The sequence below is a fragment of the Cynocephalus volans genome, chromosome 6 (assembly GCF_027409185.1).
Source record: "Cynocephalus volans isolate mCynVol1 chromosome 6, mCynVol1.pri, whole genome shotgun sequence".
Taxonomy (NCBI): domain Eukaryota; kingdom Metazoa; phylum Chordata; class Mammalia; order Dermoptera; family Cynocephalidae; genus Cynocephalus; species Cynocephalus volans.
The window spans coordinates 163,390,032-163,401,828 of NC_084465.1; the positions used below are offsets into that span (position 1 = coordinate 163,390,032).

The following is an 11,797-nucleotide window of genomic DNA, read 5'->3' on the forward strand; positions in this document are numbered from 1 at the left end:
TTATAGAATTACAGGGACATATGGTTAAATCAACAAACATTATGAGAAATTTCTCATATAGGGCTAAACAGAAATGATCTGGGTGTGCCCAGTCTAATTACACAACCCCTTCAAGGCAGACCGTGTTCCCTGGCTGCTAGCCGAACAGGAATTCCAATTCGCAGCCTGAGGAGGAGTCAGTGTGAATGCACTGCTGGCTGCGATGTTGTGGGAGAAGCTGTGAGAAGGCCTTTGGCAAGGACCCAAGGGTGGCCTAGGCACTGAGAAGAGCAGTCCCTGGCCAACAGCCAGCAAAAATACCTCCATTCTGCAGCCACCTGAGTGAGCTTGGAAGAGGATCTATATAAGTGAGAATGGTCTATAGTTTTTTGGTTTTGTGCTTTCTTTATCAGATTTACATATGAAGGCTATACTTTGTTCATAAAAGGAATCTGAAGATTTTTCTTTTCTTTTTTCTTCTTTAAATGCCCTGCAACTGTTTAAGTTGCACAGGGATTATCTAGTTTTTCAATTGGTAGAATTCATCTTTCACATTGTCTGGTGCTGGATGCCTTTTTGTGGGGTAGTTTTTAAGCAGTTTTCTCTTTGTCTTCTATGGAAATTGGTCTGCTTGAGCTTTTCTGCCTCTGCTGGTATCAGTTTTGATATGTTGTATTTTTCTAGGAAGTTGTCCAGCGTATCTCAGTTGTCAATTTTTTATGCATACATTTGTCTAAAACAGTTTCTTGAGGTTTTTTTCTTTATATTTTCTGCAACTGTGTATTTGCCCTTTTTCAGTTCGTTTTTACGTATGAGTATGTGTGCTTTCTCCCATTTTTTCTGTGATTAGCTAGTGCCTTGTCTATTTTGTTTCAATATTGTTCTTGATTTATAGTTTTCTGTCATTGTGATCAGAGAACGTTCATATTACTTTCCCTTGTAGAACCTATTGAGGCTTCTTTGTAACTGGACTGTGTATTCAATTTTTGTGACTGTCCCATGTGTACTTGCAAGGGAGGTGTGTTCTCTATTATTAGGGTGCAAAGGTCCAAGTGTAGTTATTACTAATTAGATTGTTTAGGTCTTATATTTATTTGCTTTTTGTTTACTTGACCCGTCTTAGACTGAGAGCAGTATTGTCACTATTAATTATTTTTCTTTAATAATATTAGTAATAAATACTTAAATATTAGGTGTTATTGATGTATTTCACTCTATTTCTCCTTGGGCTTGCTTTTTTGTAAAGGTGACTGAGGTGTTTCTTTGATTCATAGGTGTTCATAACTGTGCCTTTCTCTTGGTCCTGGGGGTCTCAGGAGGCAGGACTACACGTAGCCTCTGGCAGGAGTCCCTCAGGGAGCAGGGCCACATGCAGCCCTGCCAAGAGAGTGCAGGAAGGTGAGTTGCTCAAAGCACGCCTTGAGCTTGGGGCTGCCGCCTGGGGAGGTGGTCAGCCACAGACCAGACACAAAGTTCTGGGGCCTAGTGCACGCACTAAGCAAATTTATTGGGAGAAAGCAGGTATTATATATTTTTCAGCCAGCTGCAAACCCCTCCCATCACCTCTCCACCTCCTAGGTAACTCAATAGGAAATCTGTGGCTTGTGGTTAAGCCTTGCAAAATCTTGCTGACACAGTGTATTCACATCCTGCTGAGATGGGCAAAATACAGGAGAGCAAGAGTGTCTCCATCTTTAACAGGTGTTCTCCTTCATTTTCCTCCATATAACTATTATTTTTTCATGGTGAATTACAGCCTTTACCTTGGTAAAGTGTCTTTATTATTTCATTTCATGCTTTGGACCTGAATGCAGCCTTTTCTGGTCCAGGATCATACACCTGTCCTCTCACTGATTGCGTTTGTCTCGTCCTCTTCCCCTCCCACACTGGCCTTTCTGTCCTGGATGGGTCTCTTGAATGTAGTACAGAGATGTTGTGTTGTTTGCTTGTTTGTTAACCAACCTGGAAATCTTTTAAATAAGTGAATCAACCCATTTTCTTATTAAGATGACATTACTTATGTGCCGAATCTCAACCTTGCATTTAATTTTATGCTACGTTCACTGTATGATGTGGCGTATTTACTCAGTTCCTTTCTCTGTGTCTATTTTATTCCCTTTTTCATGTGTGCATTGGGGAGGAGCGCTGATACCTTTTATTAATTAGGAAGGCCTTGTATTTTTGTTGTAATGGTTCCCTTTATCTTAATACTTTTTGGAGCACCCTTAATCTCCTTTTCTTTTTTATTAGGCTTGTACTCTTTTATTTGTTGGCTTTAAATGGTATATTTTTACTCTCATGACAGTCACTGAGCTGTGCTATTTTGATCCTTCTTGTTTCTCTTCCCATTTTAAAAAATGCATCATTTCTACTGTGGTGAGAACATGAAACATTTACTTGCTGTTCTTCCCTTTCCCCCGCCACACCCCACTTTCTTTTAACTCTTTGGTCTACAGTTTAATGTACTTAGTTCTTTTGGTGAACTTTTCCTTGTCGTCTCCTGGTTTGAGGAAGATCATCCTCTACTAGATTCCTGAGGAAGCGCGGTGCGGACAGTATAAGGGCTCGTGAGGTCAGTTCTTATAGATTTAAAACCGCTTTTCTACAGCCTTGATGCTTGGTGGGGCGTAAAGTCTGCGGCTCACACTTTTCTTGAATTTTATGAAAATATTATTTCAGTTTGTATGTTTCTGTTGAAAAGTCCAATGCCAGCCTGACTTGTTTTCCTTGTTAGGCATTTGGATGCTTTAACTGAGGAAGTGAAGAATTTTTTAAAAATACTTCGGGGCCTGGCAGGTTGGCCCCTTGGTTAGAGCACAGCGCTGGTAACACCAGGGTCAAGCGTTCAGATCCCTTTACCAGCCAGCCGCAAATAAACAGATAAATATATAAAATAAAAAATAAACTTTAGTAGTTTTATTACAATATGTCTAAGGTCATCATCTGGGTCAGTTTTTCCAGGAACATGATAAACCCTTTCAGTATGTAGATCAGGCCTTCTTTTATTTCTAGTTTCATTGTGTAATTTAACTGTTTAACTTTTCCTCCTTAGGAACTTCACTTTGTGTTTACTGTATCTTCTTTGCCTGTCTGCTCTGTCACTTTTTTCTCTGATTCTTTTCAGCTCTTTATTTCGCTTTGTTCTCTTGTCTGTTTTTATTTCCGCCTCTAGTGTCCTTCTTATCTGTTCAGTAATATTCTCCCTTAGACTTGTTCATCTTCATTTTCTTTTCAATTTATCAATATATAATGTAGTTGATTTTCATGTCCCTTTACCAATTCCTCCTTCGTTAATCTTCATTTTTAAGATAACTTTATTTAATATCTTTCCTGAATTAATTTTAACTCTTATTTCATATCTTCTTACTTTTTTGTTTTTTTTTTTGTCCATTTCAGTTCTGAGTGTTGAATGTTTTTCTTTTTCTTTCTAAAACAAGTTCTGGCCAGTTTTAGTAAAGAAAAATTTTGCGTAGTTTTCTTTCTCCAGTCTCCTCTGGCATGCTTCTAATGGAGTCAGAATCAGCAGGATCAGTGACGGCCCGTGTGCATGCTCCAGAGTGTCATGAACACCGTTGTGGCCAACATGGCGTAGTGCTCTATTTTGTATTTCCTCAAGGCGGGCAGCTCTTGGCAAGGACGACCAGTTTTGCTTTGTCTTGTCGGATCATCTTCAGCCTCTGCCTGTACCCCAGCAGGTACTTTCCACTTTTTATAACAAGTTGGAGCCTAGAGTTGATCAGCTCCAGGGAGCTTTTTGTTTCTGTTGTGGCTGTGATCTGCCTGCCTTAGGCGTGCGACGGCCTCCAGCCAAGAGCAGCTGCCAAGACAGCTGGGGAGCAGGAAAGGCTGAGGGTTGAATTTCTGATTTAGGGTGTTCTTTCAGATCTGCGAATTCTTTTTGTAGATGTAAATATTGTGGCACTTAATTCATATTGGGGTGTGGCTACAGATCTGTTTTCTTGGTTGTTCTTTGGAGTAATATTTTCATCCGCTAAAATATTTTGTTTCTTACTGTTTAACTTTGTTTCAGTGTTGCCTGCCATTTCCTGTGCGTTTTGAAATATTTGTGTTGTCTTGGACAGTAGTAACAGGTGTTTCTACATATATAGAACAGAAAGTCCAGAATGGATTCCATGTGTAAATGTCTGTGGCAAAGGCAGTCTTTTATTTAATTATTTATCTTTTTGTTTTTGTGTTTGTTTGTGTGAGTGTTTTAAGATGGTCTTTTAAAAGAGTAGGTAAAGGGCAAACTATTCAAGAAATGGGACACTTGGCTGTTAGGAAAGCAAAAGTAAGCTACTCTATATCTCTCCATTTATAAAAATAATTTAGAATAATTAAGAAACTGAATGTAAAAGGTAATGTTATAAAATTTTCTGAACAATATACAAGTGGTTTTAAAAATCAGTCTGAAAGGGCTGGATAGTTAGCTCAGTTGGTTACAGCATCGTGTTTTAACAACAGCAAGGTCAAGGGTTAGAATCTCCATACTGGCCAGCCCCCCCAAAAAAATCAATCTGAGATGTACAAGGCCTTGCTAAGCAAGACAAAACCAGGATCAAGAAAATATATGCAGATTTGATTTACTTAAAAAGTTAAAAATATCTGAATCATAAAAGACAGTATTTATAAAATCAAGACACATGAAAAGTTATGGAAAAACACTTATTTAACCAAGGGTTTATGTCAGACCATATAAAGAGTAGAAATCCAATAGAAAAATAGGTAATGATATGAATAGTCAGTTCATAGAAAAAAGTACAAATGGCCAATAATATGTAAAGCCATAAACATAACCTAGTCATCAAGAGAGTGACATTGAAATGAGACTTTTCACCTACCAGATGACCAAACTTTTAAAGATTAATATTATAGTAATTTGGATGAGGAGAAGCAGGTATTTTTATACATGGTAAATAGGAATATAGTTTGAAGCTTTTTGGAAAGTTTTTTTTCTCTGTTAAAAGTTTTAAATATGCATAGTCTTTGACCCAGTGATGCCTGTCTCAGGGGTCTGCTGTGAAGAAGTGCTGGCATCTGTGCACAGGGTCACCTGCAGGATGCCCACTGCAGCAGTCACTCTTCATAGTAACAAGATTTGCAAACAACTGAAATTTCCATCAGTATGAGAGGAAGCAAAAAGTTGCACGAAACTGTCCATGAATGTGGAAAGATTCCCAAGGAATATTTTAGGTATAAAACATAAAAGGCAGGTTGCAGAATGGCTCTCCAGCGGTGACCCAGTGTGCCATATGCCAATGGGTAGAAAGGGCCCTGGATGGTCACATGCCAGACTTTTGCAGGAAAGGGATAATGGCTTTTGCTGTGAAGACTTACATGCTGTTTGAGCATATTCATTTTTGCCTGTGTATTTGAAAAAATATTCTAAGACATGACTTAAAGCTAACTGGCACCCTGTAAGGGAGGCAGTTTAGCAGTTACCGTCTCCATCCTTCAGGCGAGGAAACACCACCCAGAAGGGGATGGTGCTTCCTACTTAGCCGGTGTCCTGGCTGCAGCTTTGTTTTGGCTGCTTTCTGTTGCAGGTGGCCTGTGTTGAAGGGACCCTCTACACACCGACAGTGCCTCAGCTGCAGGTGGTCTCCAAGGTGTCTGTGTTTCCCAGCAACTCCATGACCCTCATCTGCTCTCCTGGCCGAGAGTGGGTGTTTATCTCTACACAGGATTCAGACCTGGGCTCAAAGGTCAGTGTCTGCGGAGCCCTTTCCTAGGGAGCCAGCATGTGAGGAAGACGGAAGGTCTGGAACCCCAAGGTTGTGGGATGCATGTTAGGACCAAGCCGTGCAGCCGGTTGAGGGCACCCAGGTCAAGTGTTGCTCATCATGAGCCACACCTGTTCTTGTCGGGGTCTGTTCCCAGCAGTAGTGTCCTCTCTGCTGGCACTTACCTCCCTTACGCAGGAAGCTCAAGGCCACTGTTGAGTCTGTCATCAGGGCTCCTGCCCCTGTAGTCTCTGCTCTGTCCAGGCTGCTGTGTTGCCTGTGAGCTGAAAGGGGCTGGCACCCAGGCTGGGGAGGGTAAAGTTTAGTTTTGAATGGGTTTGGGCCTTAGGGACATCCCAGTGGAAATCGTTCAAGAGCCGTTTGTTTGGTGATCTGAGGACAGAGCGTCAGTGAGAATGAGAGTGAGGGGAAGGCATGGAGGGGATGCTGACAACGTGGAGAGGGCATCCAGTGCCTGGCAAAGGAAAGCCCAGCGCTTCGCTGCGCCTTCTGCATAGGGTTGTGTGAGAGTCCTGATGACTCGTGGGCACAGGGACATCAGTCATCTGCTAAGGATAAGGTACCTGTTGAGTGCCAAGGTCTGAATTAGGAGTTAGACTAGAGTATAAGGCAAACTGCTAGTGATGGTCTTTTGGAAGAAGGAAGACAGAGAGAGAAACTGATCACAGAAGAGCCCCGGGACCTGGTAGCTGGGCAGGCGAGTGGTCAGGGAAGAGCAGCCATATGTAGAGAGGCCACCCTCTGAAAATGCAGTGCCAGGGCCCGTAGGGGAGGCATAAGGAGATGGGAAAGGAATATGCTGTGTATTTGGAGGCAACGGCAAAACAGTGACCAAGCAGTTCAAAACCAGAAAAATGCTGTTTATTTGATTCATCCGTCACACCGACCTCACTGCACCTGGCCTACCAGCGGGGCCAGACGTGGGCTGGGATTAGCCTTGAAAAGCCCCTGGTCTATGAATAGTTGGAAAGGAGGATCCACAAGTGGCATGGCTGCCCTGTGGGGCCAAGTAGGGCAGGGGTGGGGTTAGAGGTGGGGGCAGAGCCTGATTCCCTGGCTAGGTCCCTTAGGGGTGGGGAAGGGTGTTTCCAAGTGCTCCTGGGCCTGCGAAGCCCCCTCCCTCACCTGCAATGTGACCCATGCAGGTACGTTTCCCCAGGTGTTCTACACTCACTCCTTGCTGCACCCGTTGGAAGACGAGCCTCCTGTCCCCACCACCCTCCCCGTCTTGCTGAGTTCCAGAGCCTGCTGGGCCCCTGACGAGTTGGCCAGGCTGATCATGATGCACAGAAATGACAATGGCATGCAGCTGGTTGTCACTACCTATGAGCTAAGGGCCAAGAAGTCCAGGGACAGAGTGAACATTCTGGGTAAGGGTCCCCGTGCTGGTGCCGGCGGGTCTGCATGTCACCGCCATCATAGTATGATTCTTCCAGCACAGGTTGCTCATGTTTCCTCTGGGACACTTTCTTTTTCCTCTCAGGATATAGAGGGATATAGTGGCCCCTCGGAGGTGGTGTTGTTTGCAATTTTATGTGCTGGTTGAGCAACTGAACACTTACTACGTGTCGGGCCCTCTGGACAGCCTGGGATTCAGACATTAAATGCCGACTCTTAGAGTCTCACTTCTCCTTACTGATCTTCCTGCTTTTACTCATTCCTGCCTCTTTTCCTGGCTTTGTCAAAGGCCCTGTTTGGGCACTGAGTGCCCACAAACATGAACACAAGCCATGACTATCTCTTCCCTAAGGAGCTTCTAGTCCAGAAGGAAAATAAGACCCACAGCCCTCTTCACACTGTCTCCTTATCTATGTCCCAAACCCTGCGTCACCCTGACAGGCCTTCCCGATGGTCCTTAGCATTTTTTCTTTTGTATTATGTTTGTTTTCATATCGTTATTTGACCATAAATTTGACTCTGAGCTTCCTGGCAGCCAAGGAAAAAAGAGAAACAAAATGTGTAATATAACCCCTTGTCTGATATGAGAGAACACATGAATTCTTCAGAAGAGGTCATTTTTTTCCTGGTAAAAAGGAATGTTATACCATATAAAATATAGTATCTTCAATTGTTTTTGGCAGATGCCATAAATGTCATATAGTTCTTAAGTGGCCGTTTCTTATATCATCCTGTCATAGATGAGAAAGGGTAGAAGGAAGGGCACCTCATTCCCTGAAGGTGCTACATGCCAGATACTCTGCTGGTCACTTCCACGAGCATATGGCACTGAATCTTTACAACCACCTGTAATTAAAGTGTTGTAATCAGTATTTTAGAGCTGATGAACTGGAGATATAGGGTCGTGAATGCATGGGTCAGGAGTGAATGCAGGTCTAACTGCAAAACTATTGCTCTTTTCAATGTACTACATCATCTTAGGTTAGGCATATGTCTATTCCAGAGAAGCCAATTTCTGTGTCTTTATTTCAAAAAGTGCAACAGATCACCAGTTTCCTCTTCCCAGACACCATGGTGCCTCCCACCTCATGAAGGGCCATGGCTCACAGGTGATCCTGCTGGTCTCTGGCTCAAAGCTGGTGCTGTTCACCATTCACGGCTTGAAGCTGGCTGCCTTCCAAGACCACCAGAAGCCCATCACATCCATGTGGGTGGTGAGTGTGGTGCCCCTGCCCATGTCACGGCTTTCTGCCTTCCGGGGTCCACATCCACACTTACTTGACTTTTCATTTCAAGGACCCAAACCAAGTCATCACCTCTTCCCTTGACTTCTCTTTGCGAGTCTATGTGTGGAACAAAGAAAAGAAATATCCCATCCTCAAGAGCTGCTATCATTTGCTTGGGGGATCCCACAGATGGGACAGGTAATTGGCTGTTTTCCTTCACTTTGCCTGTAAAATGACCTTACATGGCCTACCAAGCAGTGTTTTCTAAGGAAATGTTGGAAAGGATGTTAATAAGACCTACTATCATAAGCCCAGCCTCTCCCTTCCTAATGGGACCCAAGGCAAGCACTGCTCAGATTCTGTTTCCTCTTCCTCTAAAGATGTTGGCTGTAGCTATGCATAACATACATTGTCTCCTGTAATGTACAAAAACTACACATGCAGTTGGCATCACCCATGTTTTACAGATGAAACAGAAACATACAGATATGGATATTTTGTCCAAGGTCTCACAGAGAGCACACAGCAAAGCTCAGCTGAACCCTGATTTTGACCTTGTGGAAAATGTCCACACTCATTAGCTCTTGTGCCTACATTTCTTTCATTCAAGATAGCAATGAGAGTTATCAGGAAGTGATATATTAATTCTAAAATCTGGGGAAATGACTCAGATTTGCCCAGATTGGATTAGGTGCCCCTCCTCCTATATCAGGAGAAGTTTCTAGAATAGCTGGAATCATTGTGATTCAGGAGCTCTTCTGAGGAGGGCCCAGAACTGATATTCCCACTTAAGAATGCGATATTTGCTAATTGTTACAAATGAATTTAGGTCCTCAAATCAATGCCCAGAGTAAGCAAGAGATAGAAATGGGGCCAGATGGGGTGGACTGGGTGGGAGACGGCACAGGAGGCTGAGTTCCACCTGCATGTAAAGGCTTTAACTACTTAAGTTCTTGTCCTTTTCTCAGATTAACACCCAGCATGCCCCTTCTCTTTGCAGTAAATTTACCCATGTGGAAAGCGACGGCATGAGCATTGTAGGCATGGAAACCAATAACATGGAGAGAAGTAGCCAGAGGTCATACTGCTTCAAGGTGCAGCATGGCTCAAAGGGTGGTACCAAGTGAAAAGGGTCTCAATTTGAACACATGCAGAAACTGGAATGATGTTACCAGCATTGGGGCAGGAATTAGTAATTCTTGGGTGCCTACTGTGTGCCAAGCACTGTGCTGTGTGACTTTACTTTTAAATCCTCACAAGTGAAAAAAATGGGTATGATTGTCTCTGTTTTTCAGACAAGGAAAATGAAATTTAAAAAGACAGTAATTGAAAGAGGTAGACCCCAATACTGTAATAGTAGGGGACCTAAACACCCCTCTCTCAAAATTGGACAGATCATCTAGGCAACAAGTCAATAGAGAAACACAGGATTTAAACCACACTTTAGACCAATTGGACTTTCCAGATATCTACAGAACATTTCATCCAGCCACTACAGAGTATACATACTTCTCACCAGTTCACAGAACAGTCTCCAGAATAGATCACATGCTAGGCCACAAATCAAGCCTCAATAAATTTTTAAAAATTGAAATCATTTCAAGTATTTTTGCAGACCACAAAGGATTAAAACTAGAAATCAACAACAAGCAAAACTCTGGAAATTATACAAGTACATAGAAATTAAACAATAGGCTCCTGAATGACTATGGTTCAAAGAAGAAATTAAACAGGAAATCAAAAAATTTCTCAAAATAATGAAAATAGTGAAACATCATATCAAAACATATGGGATGCTGCAAGGCAGTTCTAAGAGGGATGTTTATTGCATTAAATGCTTACATCAAAGGAATAGAAAGTTTTCAAACTAACAACCTAACACTACAACTCAAAGAATTATAAAAACAAGAACAATCTAATCCCAAAGGTAGTAGATAGAAAGCAATAATTGAGATCAGAGCAAAACTAAATGAAATAGAACCCCCCCCCAAAAACAATACAAAAGATCAGTCAAACAAAAAGTTGGTTTCTTGAGAAGATAAATAAAATAGACAAACCATTAGCCAGACTAACTAAAAACAGAAGAGAGAAGACCCAAATATCAAAAATTAGAGTGAAAAAGGAGACATAACAACCAATATCACAGAAATACAAAGAATCACTAGAGGCTGTTATGAATAACTACATGGCAGCAAATTTGAAAACCTGGAGGAAATGGATACATTTCTGGACACAAACTACCAAGACTGAACCAAGAAGAAATAGAAAACCAAAACAGACCAATAAACAAGCAAAGAGATTGAAGCAATAATCAGGATTCTTCCAACAAAGAAAAGCCCAGGACCAGGTGGTTTTACTGCTGAATTCTACCAAACATTTAAAGAATTAATACCAATTCTTTTCAAACTATTCCAAAAAATTGAAACAGAGGCCATTCTCCCAACTCATTCTATGAAGTCAGTATCACCCTGATACCAAAGCCAGACAAAGATTCAACAAAAAAAGGAAATGATAGGCCAGTATCTCTGATGAACATAGATGCAAAAATCTTCAACAAAATATTAGCATAGCAAACAGAATACAGCAACACATCAAAAAAATTATACACCATGATCAAGTGGGATTCATCCGAGGGATACAAGGATGGTTCAACATATGCAAATCAATAAATGTGTGAAGCATCACATCAACAAAATCAAGGACAAAAACTATATGATTATCTCAGTAGATGCATGGTAAAGACTCTCAGCAAATTAGATATAGAAGGAGAATATCTCAACACGATAAAAGACACATATGAAAAAGCCTCTGCCAATATCATCCTGAATGGATCCTTGAGAACGGGAATGAGACAAGGAAGCCCACTCTGACCACTCCTATTCAGTATAGTACTGGAAGTATTAGCCAGAGCAGTCAGCCAAGACAAAGAATTAAAGGGCATCCAGACTGGAAAAGATGAAGTCAAATTATCCCTGTTTGTGGATGACATGATCGTGTATATAGAGCAGCCCAAAATCTGTACAAAAAAACTCTTAGAGTTGATTAACAACTTTAGTAAAGTTGCAAGATACAAAACCAACATGCAAAAATTGGTAGCATTTTATACTCCAACAACAAATTAGCAGAAAAAGAGATCAAGGAAGCAATTCCATTTACAATAGTCACAAAAAAAGTAAAATACCTAGGAATCAACTTAACCAAGGAGGTAGAAGATCTCTACAATGAGAACTACAAACCACTGTTGAGAGAAATTAAAGAGGACACAAAAAGATGGAAAGACATTCCTTGCTCATGGATTGGAAGAATCAACATTGTGATAATGCCCATACTTCCCAAATCAATCTACAGATTCAGTGCACTCCCCATCAAAATACTAATGACATTGTTCACAGAAATAGAAAAAAGAAATGCTAACATTCATATGGAACAACAAAAGACCCTAAATAGCCA

General features: G+C 41.6%; 1 pseudogene; it reads left to right on the forward strand.

Moving 5' to 3' along the window:
* The window catches only part of LOC134381129 (F-box/WD repeat-containing protein 12-like), a 38,357-nt pseudogene extending 28,883 nt beyond the window's left edge, over positions 1-9,474 (forward strand).
* Positions 9,475-11,797: the final 2,323 nt, after the last annotated feature.